We start from the raw sequence: 19,154 nt of genomic DNA, 5'->3' as shown, positions 1-19,154 counted from the left end.
ACAATGAAATGCTAAACACACTTAAATCACTTATTATGAATCTTTTTTAAATGTTCCAGTCAGAATTAAGTTATTTTTAGATTACCTGTTATCTTTTCACAAAATTCAAAATATATTAAAATATTTTGCAACTAACTGACTACACAGCTTTATTATAATGAATCGGCAAATTGTTTTCTTGGATAACAAAAATCTCTGCCTATCTTCGTTAAAGAAGGTCTTTCATTGTAATTCTAACACTAAGGCAAATTTTAGGTTTCGGGCCACTAACCTATCACAGGTAGTATCACTTGGCTCCATACCAGTTTGCATGCACACGTAAATTAAACACAATTAATAATGGAACCTGCGATTTACAATAGCCAACAATTCGAAGAGCTGAATCAGCATCGTCGAATAAAAAAAATGGTTCAAATGGCTCTAAGCACTATGGGACTTAACATCTGAGGTCATCAGCCCCTACACTTAGAACTACTTAAACCTAACTAATCTAAGGACATGACACACATCCATGCCCGAGGCAGGATTCGAACCTGCGACCGAAGCAGCTGCGCGGTTCCGGACTGAAGCGCCTAGAATCGCTCGCCCGTAACGGCCTGCTCGTCGAATAATATAACGTGTGCAGCGAAGGATTTCCTGATGTCAAAAGTAAAGCAAACACCGTCCGAACAGGCCTTGAAGGTCCAACGGCATCGACCGGCCGCCGTGCCGTCCTCATCCCTTAGGCGTCACCGAGTGGGGATACGGAGTGGCATCTGATCAGCACACCGCTCTCTTGGCCGTTGTCAGTTTTTGTGACCAGGGCTACTTCTCAATCAAGTAGCGCCTCAATTGGCCTCACAAGGGCTGAGTGCACCCCGCTTGTCAACAGCAAATTGGCAGAACCGGACGGTGACCCATCGAAGTGCTAGCCAAGCCCGACAGCGCTTAGCTTAGGTGATTTGATGGGAACTGATGTTACTACTGTGGCAAGGCCATTTTTTTCTTTATTGAATTTCAATTCCCCCGAAGGGGGCGGGCTGGCAGCAGCTTAGTATGCGTCTCTTCAGCCTACAGACTTTGTTAAAAAGATGAAGAGAATAAATAATAAAAACAGGCGATAAAGTCTGAGACTTAAAGAGTAACATGGCGACAAAAAAATCGTGGAACGTTAAACAAAGAACAGGGGAATGATAAAATACATACGAAGCAGACAGGTAAAACAATAGACAGACAATTAAAAAAAACACGGCGACAGTCTGGTTTCTGTTCGCAAATGGCAAGGCCATTAGCTTCAAAATTAAATATATCTCTAAAATTAAGATCGACAGACGAGTACAACAAATGGTATGTTCTGTGAAAGCTGAAAGAAATTTATACAGAAGTCTCGAAATAGTTCGGAAAGCTGCTGAATTATTTTGCTGTAATCTCAATGCACATTGTCTATAAGAAGTGCACACAGTTTGGTGATCAGTGCCACAGTTGAAACGTGAAAGGAGGTTAGCGTGCCGAAGTAAGAGGTTGAAATCATGTGTTCCATTGAACAACGTGCTTTTCTGGTACTGGAATACCACTTACTTGAAGAATGTTTCGGGAACAGTTATTGCACTGGATTATTTCAAATTTACTGATGCAGGGATGGATTGTCCTATATATTCGCCCGATCTGACTCCCTGTGACTACTTTTTGTGGGGAGCATTGAAAGACACGGTCTACCGGAACCACTCCCAAAACTCCGGACGAACTTGAATCGACGATCTGTGTGGCGTCTAAACCAGTTTCCGTTTAGACACCACGATATATGATGACACAAACAAACATTGAAATTTGACACATCCGTACTGCAGCGATGACGATTTCGAAAAGACTGTGATGTGACTGAAAGACTGCTTGCAGAAGACGAGTTTAATTATACACGCTGATATGCACGACCTGCGCAGCATAGAGCGCCATCCGTTAGCAGGTTTCCGAACTATTCCGAAACTTCTGTATAAGAAATGGCTCTGAGCAATATGCGACTTAACATCTATGGTCATCAGTCAACTAGAACTTAAGACTATTTAAACCTAACTAGCCTAAGGACATCACACAACACCCAGTCATCACGAGGCAGAGAAAATCCCTGATCCCGCCGGGAATCGAACCCGGGCGCGGGAAGCGAGAACGCTACCGCACGACCACGAGCTGCGGACGAAACGTCTGTATAACTTCTACATAAAATTCTCACAGCTTTCACAGTAAACGTGGCTTTTATTGCACTCGTCTATCGATCTTAATTTTCTAGATATTTAATTTTGAAATCAGGGTCTCCATTTGACAATCTGTACGTGGCTTTAGCTTTGGCGTTTACATAACTGTTCACGCGGCTCCCCCCATCGGAGTTTCGAGTCCTCCGTCGGGCACGGGTGCGTGTGTTGGCCTTAGCGGAAGTTAATTTAAGTTAGATTAACGAGTGCGTAAGCCTAGGGACCGATGACCTCAGTAGTTTGGGCCCTTAGTCCTTACCACAAATTTCCAATTTTTACATAACTCACATATGACTCTTCAAATAACAAAAGTCGTTGAGCACTGTTAAACACTCTGCATCTTTACCAGTGGAAAGAACCAGGAAATTCTTATAACAGTATAGAACTTAGCGTCGTATCCAAGCCGAGATATTCCCACTCTGATGGCTGACTACTTACTGGTGCTTTGTGCTCTGCTGACATGCTCTCCTCATGCCCTCCACGTTTTCCATCGGCTTGTTTTTGCCTCCTTAACGCAGAGGTACTTCCCCCTGGCTTTTCCCGTCCTGTCGTTGCAGTTACAGCTACCCTATACATGGACAACTAAACCATGGTTCAAAATGGTTCAAATGGCTCTGAGCACTATGGGACTCAACTGCTGAGGTCATTAGTCCTCTAGAACTTAGAACTAGTTAAACCTAACTAACCTAAGGACATCACAAACATCCATGCCCGAGGCAGGATTCGAACCTGCGACCGTAGCGGTCTTGCGGTTCCAGACTGCAGCGCCTTTTAACCGCACGGAACTAAACCATACAATATGTTCACAGCTTACATGGCATGTATAGAATGGTTCACATTCGGTACAAAATAAATATAAACGCTAACAAAATATACATAAATTACAAGAAAGCATTATTTACAAACAATTGAAAATTATGAATGAAAAAATCTAGGTATTGCAAGACAGTTATAATTAACAGTTTTTCAAAATACTCTCTGCGACATAAAAACGATGGGTCACGAAGAAATTAGCCGAATGAGACGGAAATCGGTAGATGTGATGTACACGAACAGACAAACAAATGAAAAATTCTATGATTCGTTCAAGAAAAAGACCTTCACAGATTAAGCAACTCAATATCACGTTGGTCCACTTCTGGCCATTATGCAAGCAGTTATTCGGCTTGGCGTTTATTGGTAGAGTGGTGCATGTCCTCCTCAGCGATATTGTGCCGAAGTCTTTAGAATTCGCGCGTTAGATCGTAAAAATCCAGAGCTGCCTGAAGGAGCCTGTCCATAATTTTCCAATGAGTCTCAATTGGGGCGAGATCCGGTAAACTTGCTGGCCAAAGTAGTGTTTCCTATGCACGAAGACAAGCAATAGAAACTCTCGGCGTCTGCAAGAGGGCTTAAGCCGAGGATGCCTTGCCGTGTAGGACAACAAAGCGGGGTGTGGAATATGGTTAACGTAATGCGTTGCTGTAAGGGTGAGGCGGTGACCAAAGGGGTCCCACTATGAAAGGAAATGGCACCCCATACCATCGCTACTGGTTGTCAGGCCGTATGGTGGGTGACAGGATGGTATCCCACCGTTGTCTGGGGCGTCTCCAGACACGTCTTCGAGACTCAGTTCGAGGCGAGACTCATCACTGAAGACAGTTCTACTCCAATGAATCAGATTCCAGGCCGAAGATGTGTCTGAAGACGTCCCTGACAGCTGTAGGATACCAAACAGTCTGTCGAACTCCACGGGGCCAAAAACCAGATCTGATGGTCTTGGGTGCCATTTCATTTCATATCAGGACCCCTCTGATTGTTATCCGCTACACCTTTACAGCAAACCGGTACGTCGACCATATTTTACGCCATGTTTTGTTGCCCTTGACGGCAAACATTATGGGCTTACATTTTACACTACTGGCCATTAAAATTGGTACACCACGAAGATGACGTGCTACAGACGCGAAATTTAACCGACAGGAAGAAGATGCTGTGATATGCAAATGATTAGCTTTTCAGAGCATTCACACAAGGCGCCACCTACAACGTGCTGACATGAGCAAAATTTTCCAACCGACTTCTCATACACAAACAGCAGTTGACCGGCGTTGTCTGGTGAAACGTTGTTGTGATGCCTCGTGTAAGGAGGAGGAATGCGTACCATCACGTTTCCGACTTTGTTAAAGGTCGGATTGTAGCCCATGGTGATTGCGGTTTATCGTATCGCGACATTGCTGCTCGCGCTGGTCGAGATCCAATGACTGTTAGTGGAATATGGAATCGGTGGGTTCAGGAGGGTAATACGGAACGCCGTGCTGGATTCCAACGGCCTCGTATCACTAGTAGTCGAGATGACAGGCATCTTATCCACATGGCTGTAACGCATCGTCTCGATCCCTGAGTCAACAGTTGGGATCGTTTGCAAGACAACAACCATCTGCACGAACAGTTCGACGAAGTTTGCAGCAGCATGGACTATCGGCTCGGAGATCATGGCTGCGGTTACCCTTGACGCTGCATCACAGACAGGAGCGCCTGCGATGGTGTACTCAACATCGAACCTGGGTGCACGAATGGCAAAACGTCATATTTTCGGATGAATCCAGTTTCTGTTTACAGCATCATGATGGTCGCATCCGTGTTTGGCGACATCACGGAGAACGCACATTGGAAGCGTGTATTCGTCATCGCCATACTGGCGTATCACCCGGCGTGATGGTTACACGTCTCGGTCACCTCTTGTTCTCATTGACGGCACTTTGAACAGTGGACGTTACGTTTCAGATGTGTTACGACCCGTGGCTCTACCCTTCATTCGATCCCTGAGAAACCCTACATTTCAGCAGGATAATGCACGACCGCATGTTGCAGGTCCTGTACGGGCCTTTCTGAATACAGAAAATGTTCGTCTGCTCCCCTGGCCAGCACCTTCTCCAGATCTCTCACCAATTGGAAACGTCTGGTCAATGGTGGCCGAGCAACTGGCTCGTCACAATACGCTAGTCACTACTCTTGATCAACTGTGGTATCGTGTGAAGCTGCATTGGCAGCTGTACCTGTACATGCCATCCAAGCTCTGTTTGACCGAATGCCCAGGCGTATCAAGGCCGTTATTACGGCCAGAAGTGGTTGTTCTGGGTACTGATTTCTCAGGATCTATGAATCCAAATTGCGTGAAAATGTAATCACATGTCAGTTCTAGTTAAATATATTAGTACAATGAATACCTGTTTATCATCTGCATTTCTTCTTGGTGCAGCAGTTTTAATGGTCAGTAGTGTAGCAAGATAATGAACACCCTCACAGGGCGAGAGTACATACTGTTTATTTTCGTGCTTGCCAAACCCCACCGCGTCGAGCAAGTTCGCCGGATCTCTCCCCAATTGAGAACATTTGGAGCATTATGGGCAGGCTGTCCAACCAACTCGTGCTTTTTACGATCTAACGTTCCAATCGGACAGCATTTGGCAGGATATCGCTGAGGAGGATATCCAACAACTCTATAAACCAGTGCCAAGCCGAATAACCGCTTGCATAAGAGCCAGAGGCAGACCAACGTGTTACTGACTTGCAAATTTTGTGAAGCTCTTTTTCTTGAATGTATCATCCAATTTTTCTGATATTGTAATGATTTGTTTGCCTGTTCATGTTCATTACATCTACCGATTTCCATCCCCTTCGTATAATTTGTTCGTGGTGGAACACTTTTGTCTTTTTTTTTTTTTTTTTTGTTCACATGATTGTGTTTATAATACGCTACATGTAATATTGATAAATCATCAGTAAGTAAAAAAAAAGTGATCTCTTATTGTACTCGTTATGGAAAATGAAATGCTGACTATGTTCATAAATACATAAACAACTGACCAAAAGTGATGTACACAAAACCTGTATAGCAAGTAAGATTTCGTCCCACCCGAAGTAATATTGTGGTTACTGTATTAACCAACAGAAAATCCTTATTGATGAGAAGATTTTTGTACAGTAACCTGTTTAAATTGTTTTCTAATTTTCAGGCAGAATGAGCAAGGTAACTGAAAATCCAAGTACCACTCGAGAACAAGATAAGATTTTGTGATTCATATTCTCAACATTAAGAGAAAAATAAACAAAACATTTCTGATGATGGTCACTTTAATTAATTATTTATTTATTTATCGGCTTCCTAGGGTCGGTATGGAACAAACATACTTGGTTGTGGAACGAGTGAGTAGGACCTACGTAGTTTATATAACGCTGATTAAAAAATTTGTAATAAAATAATTAAAGAATTTATAAAACAAAAAAATTGCTTTACAGATAAAGCGTTCGGAACTACTGCGATGAACTCCCGTACAGAGTAGAAAGAGTGTGCCACGAGACAATCTTTCAACCTGAATTTGATAAACTGTAAATATAGTATATGGTATCGGCAGTACAAGACAGTAGCTATTCCTCTGAAAACATATTGGAACAATGAATTTAGTCACTAATATTTGTGCATTACGCTGTGAATTTCAGTCCTCATAGGTCAATGTTCAAATGTATTTAGGTAGTAACATTGAATTTCTTGTCCTTGACAGAGATGATGTTTCAGCTTAGTGTGTTGTTGTTATTAGATCATGTCTTAAATTTGGAAATCGTGAATAATACAAAACGACTGAAAATGGCGTTAGCTGAGAGAAATTTCGTTTTCTTTAGCCACGATTTCCAGATTTAACACAAAAACTTGTAATAACATGAACGCACTATACTGAAGTATTATCTCACTCAAGAGGAAGAAAATTTATGTAACCACATATACACACCTAAAAATGGGCCAACAGGTTCTCAAATGCATAGTTCAGTGTAAAAAAGCACAACTATAGGTGACACAAGGTGTTGTTTCGGTATACTTTCAAAGTATTCAGTACAGTTACGTCCGCAACTGTTAAAATTCGGTGAAATTAAATTAACTATTCCTATGTAAGATAATACTAATTACTTTAGTTTGATGTGATCTCTCAGGTTTTCTTGCCGTGTACTTCCGAGTTTACAGCTGACGTGTTCCCATTTTTGCTAAATATTACGACAAACGACCAGGTCGTCGCCTTCAGGTACTGCGAGTTTTGGTGCTATGTGTACTCGCTGTTGTGTGTACTCCCACCAGAAAGTGGAAATAATAGCTCAGGTGTACATCTAGAAGTACACCATTAACTTTCTCACGGTACTTAAAGCAATAGTTTTCTATTCTTATCTTTAGTAACCATATGAAGCAGACGATAGTATTGCATAATTTAACTTCACAACGTTCACACAGAAAGTATTACCGTAGCTATAATTTTTAGTATTAAAAATATAGAAACATCCAGCAGCGTTTGTAAGTACTACATCGTAAAGTAGCGAAGGCACTACAGGTGGCGCTTAAACTTAACTACGTGAAATAAAAACAAACTATAGTGCCATGAGTAAGTAGTAACTTTCACAGCAGTTTTATGGTAGCAGTTCCTACTCCTTTTCCAGTAAATAAATACACTGTTTGACAAAAAAGTGAAGCGCCCAGCAGACAGTATCGGATGTCAGTGTAGATGCGTGCATGTAGATACCAACTGCGGTATGTAAATCATTAGAGTTGCAGTTCTCTGTGACAGGCAGAATCGCCACCAGAGTGCGTTAGCACTGTTCGTGTTTAATGTTGTTACCAGCCGTGCTAGGGCACGTAAGGGACGTGAAAAGCGTTAGATAATGGGTGAGCATTGCTAATAGCAGCTGTGAGAGCTTGAAAGGGAGCTCATTGCGAGTCTCCATTTGGCGCACTATCGGATTTGGTGGGCAGCAGACATACTCGTCTGATCCCCACACGAGAGGACCGGCATATCGTCCACAAAGCACATCATAGCCCCTTCACATACGTGCCTGCCAGCCAAGAAGAAGTAATGGACTCTTTGCAATGTTGTGTGCTACCCCGCACCATTGGGCGGAGATAAGCAGCATCTGGACAAGGGAATTCCAGTCCCATGTCTAGGCTGCCGTTAACACCACAACACACAAATTCCGAAACGCCTTCACCAAAGAAGAAGTAAATATTCCTGAATTCCAGTCAAGAACAACTGCCAAGATGAGAAACATAGAAGTAGATATCCTCGGTGTAACAAAGCAGCTTAAATCACTTAATAAAGGCAAGGCCTCCGGTCCAGATTGTATACCAGTCAGGTTCCTCTCAGAGTATGCTGATAAAATGGCTCCATATTTAGCAATTATATACAACCACTCGCTTACAGAAAGATACATACCTAAAGACTGGAAAATTGCTCAAGTCACACCAATACCCAAAAAGGGAAGTAGGAGTAATCCGCTGAATTACAGGCCTATATCACTAACGTCGATTTGCAGTAGGATTTTAGAACATATACTGTATTCGAACATTGTGAAGTACCTCGAAGAAAACTATTTATTGACATATAGTCAGCACGGATTCAGAAAATATCGTTCTTGTGAAACACAACTAGCTCTTTATACTCATGAAGTAATAAGTGCTATCGACAGCGGATGTCAGATTGATTACATATTTTTAGATTTCCAGAAGGCTTTCGACACCGTTCCTCACAAGCGTCTTCTAATCAAACTGCGTGCCTACGGAGTATCGCCTCAGTTGTGGGAATGGATTCATGATTTTCTGTCAGAAAGGTCACAGTTCGTAGTAACAGACGGAAAGCCATCGAGTAAAACAGAAGTAATATCCGGCGTTCCCCAAGGAAGTGTTATAGGCCCTCTATTGTTCCTGATCTATATTAACGACATAGGAGACAATCTGAGTAGCCGTCTTAGATTGTTTGCAGATGATGCTGTCATTTACCGTCTTGTAAAGTCATCAGATGATCAAAACGACTTGAAAAATGATTTAGTTAAGATATCTGTATGGTGCGAAAAGTGGCAATTGACCCTGAATAAAGAAAAGTGCGAAGTTATTCACATGAGTACTGAAAGAAATCAGCTAAATTTCGATTACGGCATAAGTCACACAAATCTGAGGGCTGTAAATTCAACTGAATACTTAGGGATTACAATTACAAATAACCTATATTGGAACGATCACATAGATAATATTGTGGGTATAGCAAACCAAAGACTGCGATTCATTGGCAGAACACTTAGAAGGCGCAACAGGTCTACCAAAGAGACTGCTTACATTACGCTTGTCCGCCCTATTCTGGAGTATTGCTGTGCGGTGTGGTAACCGCATCAGGTGGGACTGACGGATGACATCGAAAAAGTACAAAGAAGGGCAGCTCGTTTTGTATTATCGCGAAATAGTGGAGATAGTGTCACAGACATGATACGTGAATTGGAGTGGCAATCATTAAAACAAAGGCGTTTTTCGTTGCGACGGGATCTTCTCATGAAATTTCTATCACCAGTTTTCTCCTCCAATTCCGAAAACATTCTGTTGCCACCTACCTACGAACGGAGAAATGATCATCAGTATAAAATAAGAGAAATCAGGGCCTGCACGGAAAAATTTAAGTGCTCGTTTTTCCCACGTGCCGTCCGAGATTGGAACGGTAGAGAGACAGCATGAAGGTGGTTCATTGAACCCCTCTCTCAGGCACTTTATTGTGAATAGCAGAGTAATCACGTAGATGTAGACGTAGATGTAGATGGCTGCGTCTGGATTGGTGCTGTGACCAGGCAAAATGTACTGCTGATAAATGGCGTCTCACTGTATTCAGTAATGAATCGTGGTTGTGCAATACCCTGGATGCCCGTCATTGGCAAGTATGCTGGAGAGGCGCCATTCTTCCAATGTTTTGCGGAGACACAGCTGTGTTACTCCTCCTGAGGTCGTGGTGTGGGGAGCCTATTGGGTATGAATTTAGATCACAACTGGTAGGGACTGAAGGAACTCTGACGGCTCGAAGATAAGTCACAGACTTTCTCCGTCCTCATATGTTACTCTTCATGCGACAGTGCCACCAGTGGCCACCAAAATCCCACATTTGTACCAATAGAGTATATGTGGGACCAGCTCGGTCGTAAACTGTGTCCCAGTGCCAGCATCCAGCATATCAAGAACCAGACCAACAGTTATTGGTCGTGTGGAATAATCGGGTCTACTGCCGGATGTTTGTGTCGCTCTGTCACAATATTTCGGCCACGTAACTCGTTGCCTTCTTCAGGTGCTACCTGAGACTGCCGTATTGGAGGATCCTGTCCAGTATTTATGCCCAGAGGGTGCCGGGTGCTCTCTTTGCCGTCCGCGCCCGCCTGGCGCTGCCTGTAATGTGTTGTCTCTTCCCCAGTGCTCCTTCGGACGTCCGCGCCCGACTTGGTCGCCATCTGAGACCCATCCTGAACACCCAGAGCCCTCTGGGCATCAATACTGGACAAAATCCTCCAATACGGCAGTCTCAGGTAGCACCTGAAGAAGGCAACGAGTTACGTGGCCGAAATATTGTGACAGAGCGACACAAACATCTGGCAGTATACCCGATTACTCCACATGTCAAGATCTCGCCGGGAAAGCCTGAAGAGTTACATCAGTTACTGGTCAGCTTGCTTCAGGAGAAGATACGACGGCCTTATGAGAGCCTTCCCAAACGAATCAGTGCATGCGTCCAGGCCAGAGGTGGTGTAACATTATACTGATAAGTGACTTCATACTTCCAAGTTCAATGAAACTTTGACGCGGTTTTCTAATCCCTGAAATAACATCACATATCTTCTCAACCTGCCAAGTTTCATTTTGTTTCCTCCTCCTCTTCTGGATGATCCATTCTTTTTTTTTTTTTTTTTTTTGTCAGGCGGTGAATGCTATTGCTTCACATTCATTTACGAAACGCATCAGGAATGTGTAGCTTCCTTGTATTGGGACAAAAATTCGTGAAACCTAATTCCAGGAAAGAAACCACATCACGCAGTTGTGTGTGACATTGCACTTTTGTCTAAAGTGAAGCACCGCGGTGTCCAGTATGTTCAGACACTGCCAGTTATTCTCAAACGATTCAAGTAAGTCACATTCGTCTGCGAATTCATAGACCTACAGCAAACTCAAATAACTTGTTTCTTCATGCGTGGATCCACAGACTCGACGTAAGTCTTCAACGATAAAATCAATTTACCTATGGTGGATGTTTGAAATTGTTTTATCACGCAAAAAGTCAAATAACATTTACAGGTAAATGAGACTCTTGGTTGCCAAAAATTATAGAAAACATCATCACTGCTAAAAAGTTAACGTGCTGTGGAAAACAAATGTCGAAGATATGTTTTGTAGCTTCGTTGCATCATTGTGTCTGATTTTCAGTATGCTGTCTCTGTATATGAATGTTCTGATAACCTTCGTTAGTCTCAATGTCTGTTCTTACCTGACGAGGCAATGCAGGATGATTCAGAGAAGTTGTTCACCGCCTATTTCCTGAACCGTTTAAGATATCGCATTCTATTTCCATCCAAATGAATTGTAACAAAGTCTTCTCTAAACGACATTTAGTGTCTTTTCATAGCTACAGCAGTTACAGAGTTGCCGGTATCAACTTCTCTTTTAGTTTGGAACTATAGTAACTTCTGCTGATAGTATCGGAGTTCTAAAAGAGGCAATTTACGAGAAATTACAGTACTTAGAAGTTACGACTTCCATGTTTTCGATACGGATCCGATTGCAGATTTATACAGAAAATAATTTAATACAGAAATGTCGTATCAGGCTGATGGGCTCTGCCTCTGAGCACTATGGGACTTAACATCTGTAGTCATCAGTCCCCTAGAACTTAGAACTACTTAAACCTAACTAACCTAAGGACATCACACACATCCATGGCCGAGGCAGGATTCGAACCTGCGGCCGTAGCGGTCACGCGGTTCCAGACTGAAGCGCCTAGAACCGCACGGCCGCACCGGCCGGCTAGACTGATGGGGTTCCCCTGCTTGACGCATCTAAGCCAACATACAAAAGCGGAATTTCGGAGGAAAGTTAAATTTCAACATATTAACCACAGTTGGCTATATAACGTGTCCCAGGAGGAATGGTTAATATTCAGGAAAATGACGGGAACGATCATTCGAAGCAAAAAAGTCTAGTAAAAATGGGCTCTAGAATTCATACCTTAAGAGCAATAAACAGTTATACATCTCTTCTGCTGAACAAGTGCTCATAGCACTTAAGTTATGCATTTTTTCTTGTCTTGGTCCGTACTACCTCCTGCTACGTACGGAAAGAAGGACTTGCAGAAGAAGAGATTTGTTTCACAATATCTAAGATGAACGTGCTCATATCTCTTAAGGTATACATTTTAGAGCCCATGTTTAGTAGCCTTTTTTGTTTCGAATGATGGTTCGTGTTACATCCCCGAATACTTGCAGTTCCTCCTGAGATACCCTGTATGTGGTTGAACCGACACAGAGCTGGATGTCATAGGACGTGGCATCATGGATGATTCGCCATTTCACTGCGGCAACAGCTTTGCTCTTGTTTCTGCCAGAGCGTTGAAAGAAACGTGAACGACAAAATTTGAATGCATCTATAAAACGGGAAACTGCAGTAGAAAGACTGTTAAATAATAACTTAGTTTGCCGGCCGAAGTGGCCGTGCGGTTAAAGGCGCTGCAGTCTGGAACCACAAGACCGCTACGGTCGCAGGTTCGAATCCTGCCTCGGGCATGGTGTTTGTGATGTCCTTAGGTTAGTTAGGTTTAACTAGTTCTAAGTTCTAGGGGACTAATGACCTCAGCAGTTGAGTCCCATAGTGCTCAGAGCCATTTGACCCAATAACTTAGTTTTATGAATTTAATTTTGAGATACAAACATAGGTTTCACAATTACATCAGCAACAGCAACAAAAACAATATCTCTAAATATTCCTTAAAATTCCATTTATGTCATTAACTGTTTGAAATGAGCACCGTCTACTGAAGTACACTTTTTCAGCCGCTGGTGGAAGGATGCCTTCAGAGACTGAACACTCCTTCGTTATCATTGTATATACTGCAACAATGTGATGTTAAAAATATCCTTGAGTCGTTGGAACTTTTGTATAGACATCATCTTTGAGTTTACCCCAAACAAAAATGTTCAGTGGGGTGAAATAAGATTAATGAGCAGACCAACTATAACACATTTATGTCCTATCTAGTAACCAGAAAACAGGGTGAGCGCTTTCCTACCTCCAAGCGGGTGCTGAGGATGGCATCCGTCGTGCTGGTAACACATACATCTACGTGTTTCAAGTGATACTTCTTACAGGAGAAATGGAAGCACTTCGGCAAGAAGTTGAGCGTATATTTTACCTGTTAAGCTTTCTTCGGGGAAGTGAGAAGCGGCCGAGCGGTTCTAGGCGCTTCAGTCTGGAACCGCGCTGCTGCTACGGTCGCAGGTTCGAATGCTGCCTCGGGCATAGATGTGTGTTATGTCCTTAGGTTAGTTAGGCTTAAGTAGTTCTAAGTCGAGGGGACTGATGACCTCAGATGTTAAGTCCCATAGTGCTTAAAGCCATTTGAACCATTTTGAAGTGAGAAGCAGTCAGGTAGTCTCCAATACTCTCGCACCAAATGTTCAGACTCCACTGCCCCTTATGTTGGACGTGCCTCGACCAGTGCGGGTTCTCAGCGGCCCAACAATGCATCTTACATACAAACAGCTTTCCGTTATTTTTACAGATAGTTTCACTGACAAAGAAAATTCTTTGGCGAAAGAATCTGTTGTCCTACGCCGCATCACAAGCGAGCGACAGTACTCCATGCGTATTGCGCAATCGCGCCGTTTAATGTGCCATTAAAACATCCCGGGTGGAAGCGTTCGTGTGCAAAGTGAGAACAAGGCAGTGCTGACTTATTGCAGACGCACTCGCAGTTTTACTTGGCATTACGTGTGGATTATGGCCAAACAACTGCCAGAACATCTGTTTCGTTCGCTCCCATTGTTGCAGGTTTCCTTCTCACCTTCAACATAGTATACCAGAGCCTTTGCAGTAACACGTTTACGCACATTCACTGAATTCTCATTTGTGTTAGAGACCATCTGCCGTTATAACTTCGTGTGAACATCCCAACTATACTCTTCGTCTTTCTTTCGCATTCTGCACAAAGAACCTGCGTACTTACCTCTCCTTGGTTTGCGAAAGACATTTATTATTGCAAACTAACCAGTACCTGAGACAAGTGAATCACAGAACCAAAATAAAGGCTACATTTCTTCTCTGCTCCGTTCATACCGGTATCGAGGCAGTGCAGCACTCTGCTCCTTCTCTGTCCGACGTGATATATTTGCTTATTTGGGAATGAAGTCGCGATCGTCCGCATAAGGCAGCACCCGTTTGATGTTCAAAACAGATATGTCCTATTTTCCAAATACTGTAATTTCTCCGTAATTTCTTACTGCAGTTTGAAGAGCCAAAACATCGTTTAATTTGCCCTTCCTGTAAGCACAATACCAGCAGCAGAAATTATTATAGCTCCACTTAAAAAAGTGAAGTTGATAAAAATATCTATGTAATTAATGTAGCTATGAAAAGAGATTGCACTGTTTAGCGAATTAATTTGGGTGAAAATAGAATTAAGGTATATCAAACAGTTTGGGAAACATTTGAGGTAAGCAGTTGAGCTGAATCATCCTGTATACAATACTTGCCATTAAAATTACCGAACCAGAAAGAATAACAATCTTTGAAAAATTTACTCCTTGTGCTCTTACGTTATGATAGAAAGAACACGCATTTAAATTTGCAGGTGAATTTGTGTGCCAAACTTCATACACAGAGCTGCCACCTTTAATGTGCTGCGCCGCAAGTCGGACAGAGCTTGGATCATATGTAGGCATGGCATTTCATGCATGTTTAACTTTGTGCTAGAGTTCATCAGTGATAATGAATGCCTGCCGGCCGCCGTGGCCGAGCGGTTCTAGGCGCTTCAGTCCGGCACCGCGCTGCTGCTACGGTCGCAGGTTCGAATGCTGCCTCGGGCATGGATGTGTGTGATGTCCTTAGGTTAGTTAGGTTTAAGTAGTTCTAAGTCTAGGGGAGTGATGACCTCAGGTGTTAAGTCCCATAGTGCTTAGAGTCATTTGAGCCAGTTTGATATTGCCTAGCTAACAGTGGCCTCCCAGTCTTTGCAGTGATGTTCTACGCACGACCGAGCTTCGTCTGAAAAGACGACGCGGTATTACTCTTATGTCCACAGTCGTCGCTAGGCGCACCACTGTCGACGCCCACGCTCTCTACTGCTTCGGTAAGGGAAGCCTCGACAATGTTCGCCCACCTGACAGGCAGTGGTGGTCCGGACCTCATCGCACTATCCGTGTTTATGCCCGTGACCAGATATTTCAGTGGGTGACAAACCTGGACAACACACTGTCCAGCGAAACATCCGAACATTTGTATCGAAGTAAGTCTGGAGAGCACGGACAACACGAGGTCTAGTATTATCGTACTCAAGATAGGGCACAGTCACTGAACTTAACACGCCAGAAATATAGCACCCGTTGTTTAGTTTAACGCCTACCACGATCCAGAGGTGTTCATGTTGTACACAATTACACACTTTACCATTACGATAGATTCTGCCCCATATGACTATGACGAATGCAGTTCTTCTCGATGCCTCCATACACGGCTACGTGCATAGTGATGTTGTACGCACGACCGAGCTTCGTGTGTAAAGTCGATATGGTATTACTCTTAGGCCCACAGTCGTCGGGCGCACCACTGCCGACGCCCACGCTCTCTACTGCCTCGTTAAGGGAAGCCTCGACAATGTATGCGCTCCTGACAGACCGTCGTGGTCCAGACATCATCGCACTCTCCATGTTTATGGCTGTCTTACTTCACTCAGTTCAACCCACTCCCGTCTCAATGTTCGTGCCATGGCCGTACGGTGCTGCAAAGTGGAACGAACAATGCGTCGCGCGGGGCCGTTAATATCCCACATGGCGTTGAGAATGGCCTTTCTGGATCTATAGATTCCATATTCGCATGACAGCGGTAAGATCCCGACCAACGAATGTAACAATATCGCGGAGGCTACGATATTGCCGCTGACGGTCTTCTCAGAAACAGTTCACATTCAAATGCGATTTATGAATAAGTATGCCACCTCTTAATCTCTCCTTATATACAGAATATAGATGGCATTATTCCTACCTACTTTGTGAGGTTGCACTGAAATGATAGTCATATGCATATCCCAGCACGTAGTGTGCTTTGCGCCAGTCTGACGTTCGTTGCACGCCGTCTTTGCGGTGTTGCAATTTACATCAGCAGCAGTGTAGTTTCACCTCCATTAATGAGGATTTTTTTGCAGCCACGCCACCACTTCCCCACCCTCCTGTGCGTTGTACTGCTGTTACCATTCTCATCCAAATTGCCTACAACACGTCCTTTTGCCAAGCATCCTAAAAGTGGTCAACAGGATACACGGAATTATCTAAGTGTACACCATCCAACCTCCTCCTCAGCTCAGAGTGTGACCAGCTACGGCACAGAATATGTAATAAAGTGGTTCTTAGTTTTCGCAATTCATCTTTGACCATTTGCTCTTCTTTCATTCTGTATTTCTCGATGCTCCTTGCGATCAGCTACGGCACGGAAACCGTAATAAAGAAATTCTTGGTGTTAACTATTCATCCATGAGCAGTTACTCTTCTTTCTTTTGCTCTTTCTATCTTAGTGCTCACACCGATCCGTCAGAGTCGCTACAATTTGTTTGCTTTGTAAAGAAATGTTTTCGTTAACAAACTGCCTTCGACGACTTGGCCATTGCGCTCCCAGAACGGCTGATAACCTGAAAGGAATGTGTTACACCAACAACACTTTGACGGAACTTGTACTACTCTACTGTTTTTATGCATTTGGGGCATGTTGATTAAAATTTCATCTTTATGCGAGCTTATTCTCAGAACAGAATAGGCCATTCCTACACCTGAAAAATGGTGTGTGAATATTATGGCTATTCGACTGCCTAACGCTGCTAGAACTTTTAATGTGGAATTTTCAACACAGTACGCCCAGAGAACATGGCGTGCATAGCTGATCTCCATCTTTCGGACTTTAAGAAAGACCGAGTAATTGCACGAGGGACAAGGCAGCATCACAACAACAGACTGCACAGACTACTGGCTGTAGTGCAATGACTGCAGAACGAGTGATGTTGAGATGTATCAATGACAGCGATATTGCAAGAAAAGTAGACACAGGTCCTTCCAGAAGGGCTCCACGAGAAGATCGTATGTTTGAAGCCTGTGACGAGTCGACGAATGACGTAAGTTATAATACGCACAGATGCAGCACGCAGTGTCACAACCAACCGTTAGAAACAGATTATTGGAAGCCGAGTAGAGGTCTCTATTTACCAAGCGTAGTTTACAGCTCACACCAAACTACAGTGATTACATGATGTAGATCCAGCGTCAATTGGGACATTTAGTGGCATTCTGCGGTGTTCAGCGATGAGTCTCGCTTCTGTTGGTAGCGGACAGATCGACGCGAAGGTCCTCGTAAACGGCTGGGTGAAAATATCTCAGGAAGAAACTATTCTAGAGATACATACTCTCCAATATTGTATATGATAACAGATTTGGTAATTGTTTAAGGGAAGTTGAACGCTCCGTAGCATGTGGCAAGAATGGTAAATCTTGTTTGCGTACCCTACATGACCAGGGTACCAAATGGCATATTCCAGCACGATAATACAAAACCCCACAATATAAATACATGGTTCCTTGACTATTCTGTCCAGTCCCTCTATCGTCACCCATAGAGCTTGTCTGAGTTACGATGGGAGCATATCAGCCGGCAGACTTCTTAAGATGACACAGAATTAATTTCAGGCGTGGTAAGAAACTCCTCAAGATGAGATTAGAGGCTGTCACCTTCGAAGTCACAGGGAATACAATAGTGTATCTGTGCCCGTGGTGGTCGCATTGTCTACTGATGTTGATGATGGACATCAGTTCCGAATGAAATGCATGTTTAACCCTAGAATACTCAAGTTACTTCATCACGTTACACACCTGAGGTGAGCCTGCGAGATTGATAGGTATTTTTTCTTCATAATGTTATTTTTTCTCTAAGAGAGCAATGAAAATATGAATAAATTCCATGAGAAAAGTTTTATTAATATCAATATAAATATTTAATGTGCTTAAGCAACAAAACTTTATTTTTACAAAACTCGCTGAATGATAAATATTGGAGAAAAGGATCACGTATATATGTTACAAATTTTTATATTACATTGCTAGACTTTACTCCTGAAAAAGCTCTGTTTCTGTGTGCTGCTTTCACACAAAGCACTAGTTGCACTTCACTACTTCTGCAGTTATAAAAATCGATTTTCTGCGGTCTTCATTTTTTTGGGTCGCTTCTTTGCTGGAGATTTTTCTTTTACTACTGCACTGGAGTCTTGAGTTTCGTGCCCAACACTTTCCATACAATGAAGAACAGGTTTCTGAAGTCCTAGTTTTGGCCCTCTTTTGATGTGTGGTTGAATCAAATCTTCAGTGAGCTCGATAAGAAAAATCTGACGCCTAGATTTCATCTTTGTGATGTGATATACTGAATTTTCATTCAAAAATACCACTTATGCTGCAACGCAATATACATCAACTGAGCTCATGGGTAATGCCATCTTCTTCTCTGCCGTCTAAAAATATGCACCATTTGATCTAATGAGTCCACTTGCCCTTTCGTCTCGTTGTACTACTTTATTACGTTTGGCTTAGATGCATCTTCACTAATTGGGTGTGCGTTGCATTGTAGAAAGTAGCACTGCACTTCTACCCTTTTTAGAATGTATGGCAGCAGAGTATCATAGCGAATGACAAAATTCTGGCCGGCCGGAGTGGCCGTGCGGTTCTAGGCGCTACAGTCTGGAACCGAGCGACCGCTACGGTCGCAGGTTCGAATCCTGCCTCGGGCATGGATGTGTGTGGTGTCCTTAGGTTAGTTAGGTTTAATTAGTTCTAAGTTATAGGGGACTGATGACCTCAGAAGTTAAGTCGCGT

The sequence above is a fragment of the Schistocerca americana genome, chromosome X, assembly GCF_021461395.2.
Source record: "Schistocerca americana isolate TAMUIC-IGC-003095 chromosome X, iqSchAmer2.1, whole genome shotgun sequence".
Lineage (NCBI taxonomy): Eukaryota > Metazoa > Arthropoda > Insecta > Orthoptera > Acrididae > Schistocerca > Schistocerca americana.
The sequence above is the reverse complement of the archived record's forward strand: the minus strand, read 5'-3'. Positions refer to the sequence as shown.